Below are 4,971 nucleotides of genomic sequence, written 5' to 3' on the forward strand. Positions count from 1 at the left end.
ATTATTCGGACGCACCTACTGGTTATGAAATCGCATTGATAGCCTCTACCCATGTCCTAGCCCGTCGGAGAGCTAGATTTGCCTCAATTGTTTGTCTCTTTCCTTCAGCTTTTCTCAAAGCAGCTTCCGCTATTTCAAGAGTTTGCTAAGCTTCTTGTGGATCAATGTCACCACTTTTCTCTGCATCATTTATTAAAACAGTGATCTCATTATTACCTATTCTAGCAAAACCGCCCATCAGAGCCATCGTTAGCCATTGGTCATTAAGGCGTATTCTCAAAATACCTATATCTACTGATGTGGAAATAGGAGCGTGATTTGGTAATACGCCAATTTGTCCACTATTAGTAGATAAAATGATTTCTTTCACTTCTGAATCCCAAACTATTCGATTAGGGGTCAGTACACAAAGATTTAAGGTCATTTCTTCAAACTGCTCTCCATTTCTAAGTTCATAGCCTTCGTCGTAGCTTCATCGATGTTACCTACCAAATAAAAGGCCTGTTCAGGAAGACCATCTAATTCTCCGGAAAGGATTAATTGAAAGCCTCTAATTGTTTCTGCTAAACCAACATATTTTCCCGGATAACCCATAAATACTTCTGCTACAAGAAGAAAAACAAAAATTGCGTTTTCATTATGGTCTTACAGAACGACAATTACTTAAATACGTTCGTACAGCCACCATCGTCCTATCTTGCCCCCTTGATTTCTCTTTCTCTCTCTCTCTCTCTATCTCTCTCTCTCTTATTCTTACATATGTTTGTTCTTTCATTTGTGTAGCTTCAAGAAGATTGAATCAACCAGTACCCCATTTCCTCCAAGAAATCAGCCATCCACCATCGATATTGAGGATCCGGAACTTCTACCTATCTCGATTGCATCTAGGTGAGTTATAATCTCTTACTTTTCTTATCTATACAAAATCTCAACCTAAACTTACTGCTCTTTTTCTCTCACTGTCAACATTGAAATCTAGGGTTTTTTGTTCATGAAATCTAGGATGTTTTTTTGCAGGTAACCAAGAATGGTTAGATCTCAGGAAGGATGGTGGCTAAAAAGAGTCTATACAATTTTTGGTATTTTCTCCTTATCCTCTCAGATCTAGGTAATAACAAAATTTCTATTCGTTTTCTGAACAGAGTTTACAGTTTCTTATATATTTTGGTTTTCTTTGAATCCAAAGACGAAGACAAGGAGATGAGCGTGTACATATTTTAGGTCTTGCTATTATATTTATGATTTCATTTGAGTTTCAGCAGTGTGCATTTCCTGATTTTGTTCTTCCTACGACCAAAAATGTCCGCTTTTGGTTTGCTTCTGATTTATTTTTCTAGAAAGTTACATTTTTTTTATTTTGTAAAAAATAGTTACCTGATTTCGCCCTGTTTGATTTGTATCATCTATGTGTCTGTTTGAATTTCTATGTTAGTATTTGTACTTTTATAACTGAGTATACTAACCTATCCTCTACCACCACTGGAACCTAGCCACCACTACAGATGCACCTCTTACTTTCATCCTCTCATTTTACACCCTGATATGTATCGCGACCATAGCTGCTCTCTAACCACAGATCTTCAAAACTGAAATAAATCTTGACCCAGATCTGTGTGTGGGTTTGCACTCTGGAGTTGTGTGTGGCTTCTAATTCTCGATCTTAAACAAACACTAAAAGCTAACGAATGTCTACCCACAACGGATGCCAACGTTATTTATCTATTTTCCAATTCTGATCATGTGCTTTTTGTTGTCTGTGTAGCTTCAATAACCAAAGAGACGACCTGGGTATTAATATATTTATCTATTTGCAGCTGTTTTGGTACTAATATGTTCGAGATCTGACTTTTTATGTATTCAGCTATGTGCAAATATGACACTGCGACGAAGTTTTTGGTTTCAAAGTTAGTAATAATGCTAGATTTGAGTTTTTTTTTTGTAGTTAGATTTGTTTAGATTTGGGTTTCTGATGAAGGTTCTTTTGTTGGGTAATTTTGGATATAAGTTAGTTAATTGTAGTTATATACATTTTTTATATAATTTTAAAAGATAATTTGTACGTTGATGTATTGTAGCATGTTGGTATTTAGAATGTTCATTGCTTTTAATTGGAGAGTAGTAAGAACTCTTCATTTCTTATTGGTTTCTGAAAAAAAAAAAAAATGATTACCGAAAGGTGGTTTCCGGTGAGAGGAAGTGGAGGAAGAGATTTTCTCTTAATGTTTGCACAGTAGATGAGTTTTTTGTAGCTTCTATTTTTAATGTGGTAATGGTGTTTTATAATTAGATGTTATGGTGCATTGTTGTAGAACGAAGAAAGAAAAAACAGTAGATAATAACTATATAATCGATGTTATGCAGCACAAAAATTATTGGGTTTGTTCTTATATGTTCATTTGATCCGGAGATTACTGTATGGACCAAATGTTTTTGAATTGACAAAAGTCATGCTTTTTAGTTTTTTTTTTGTACACTTTAGTGTGTATGTCTTATGGAGTTAACTAAAAAAGAATAAGAATTAAGAAATTTTCAATTCATTAGCTTCTCTATGTTGATATTGTTTTTTGATATTGTTTTAAAGTTTGAGTCACCAGCTAAATATGTCGAAAGAGTGCGAGAACAGTGATGTTGCCGGTCAACTAATCCAATGAATCTGAAAACTGTGTACTTAAAAAAAATTAATGTAGAAAGATTATAACTAATGTCAAAAAATATTAACAATAAATAAATTTAAATAATATTCTTAATAATAATAGCTTTATAAATATCATTACGACTGATGTACAAAAACGAAGTAGAGAAAAATTTTAAATTTAACATGCTTCACTATTACGTTTTTTTTTTTTTTTGCGATTATTTTAAATTTATTTTAAAAAATATCATTCAATATCATACAAAATTATGATGGTTATGATTTTTACTTGTATTTTAACTTGATCAAATAAAATTTACATCAAGTCTCTTTATAGACTGAGTTAAAGAATACAATCAGCCGAATTCAAATTATTCATTGTTCGTCGCATTACATGGGTAACCCAAAATAATGACTACTGAAAGCAGACTATACATCAAAAGGAAACAACTTGTCTTCCGAAATCAAATTATTCAATATTCGTCGCGTTACATGGGTAACCCAAAATAAGATCTGCCGAAAGCAGACTATACATCTAAAGGAAACAATTTGTCTTCCGAAATCAAATTATTCATTGTTCGTTGCATTACATGGGTAACCCAAAACAACGTCTGCCAAAGCAGACTACACATCGAAAGTAAATAAATTGTCTTCCGTCGAACCGAAACCAATTGTTGTCCGGAAACTAATCGACGAAATGAAACAAATAGTTGCCGCTGCATCGCACAGCTATCCCACTAGTGTATATATATATATATATATATATATATATATATATATATATATATATATATTTGTCGGATGATGGCAAACAGGTGATTATTTTTTAAATAATTCTTCGTATATTAAGTCTTCAACGCATCATTTTTATAACATGCTTTTGATTGAAAAAGTAAACTCAAATTTCATCTTTAAAATTGCTATTATGATATTGTTTATATGGAAATCACAAGTTCGATGCCCCATATTTTATTGGTAACAGTAAATTGTTACATTTAATAATATTTTTGTGATGATTTGAATGACTATATATTACAAGAATTTATATATACGATTCATATAACACACACATATATATATATATATATATATATATATATATATATATATATATATATATATATATATATATATATATATATATATAACAAAACATTAAAAATGGTCCCTATGAATATCAAAAATCTGAAGTTTAGTCCCTAATTTATAGAAACCTCACAGATGGTCCCTGTGGTTTCAAAACATTTAACAAATGGTCCTTTTAGCTAACTCCGTTGGCTTTTGGCCGTTAAGTGAATGTCATTTCTGTCATTTCACTACCACAGGGACCATTTATGAAGTTTTGCCTTAATTTAATATATATATATATATATATATATATATATATATATATATATATATATATATATATATATATATATATTTAATATTAAAGGGTCCACCCTCTCTCTCTCTCTCTCTCTCTCTCTCTCTCTCTCTCTCTCTCTCTCTCTCTCTCTCTCTCTCTCTCTATTTTTTCATTGTTTTCTCCCTCTCAATGATATGCAGAAAGAAAAAAAGAAACCCCAACCACATACACCCATTTGATTATTCTGGCTTCAATTTCAATGGAAAACTCGAACAGTGAATAAATGAATATATAAACCATTCTCTATGGCTTCATTTCCAAGACTAAACCTACAAGCCAAGAGTAAACCAAGAGTTGGGGTGAGATACGAAATGGAACAAGGGGGTCAAAATGGGTCATCGTTTAATCGACAACAAAAACACACAGGAGAACAAAAAATAAAGAAGATATCAAATGAACTTCATCTTCCCCTCCGATTTAAGTACTATTAATCGAGTATTGTTAAAAAAAAAATAAAGAACATATCAAAATCGAGTACTGTTAATCGTGTTCTCCAACAACGATTTGAGTGGCTAAGTCAAAAAAACTACAATAACTTAAAACAAAACCTTGATTTTGTTTTTAAATTCTTGAAATCAAGCCTAAATCCAAGACAAAACACGACTGTGACAGGCTGTGGTTTTTTATAATCGTGTTCTTCACTCTTGCAACACATCAATAGAAGCCGCCCATGGCTTAGTTCAGCTCGAAAACAACGATTCCCTAATGACATCTCCATTGCTTCGATAATCAGCCTCCCTTTATCCCGATGAGATCTATCTTAAAACGATTTAGACTCACTCATCGTCGTCAATGGAGGAGGCAAGCTTCGTGAAAGCACCATCTTCGACTCCACCTAATCTGTCCGACTCCTTTTGACTAACAAAGTCGATGATGGGAAGGCAAAAATGGTGTCATCCTCGCTCGTGTCGCTGCCAGTTTCGCTACCTAA

General features: G+C 32.7%; 1 long non-coding RNA gene across 1 annotated transcript; it reads left to right on the forward strand.

Moving 5' to 3' along the window:
* The first annotated feature begins 486 nt into the window (after positions 1-486).
* On the forward strand, positions 487-2,071 carry LOC145129206 (uncharacterized). The gene is made up of 3 exons (XR_013717370.1): positions 487-671; positions 784-888; positions 1,018-2,071. It is a non-coding gene; the product is annotated as an uncharacterized LOC145129206 (long non-coding RNA).
* Positions 2,072-4,971: the final 2,900 nt, after the last annotated feature.

The sequence above is a fragment of the Lactuca virosa genome, chromosome 8, assembly GCF_052849685.1.
Source record: "Lactuca virosa cultivar CGN04683 chromosome 8, Lactuca_virosa_CGN04683_v6, whole genome shotgun sequence".
Classification (NCBI taxonomy): Eukaryota; Viridiplantae; Streptophyta; class Magnoliopsida; order Asterales; family Asteraceae; genus Lactuca; species Lactuca virosa.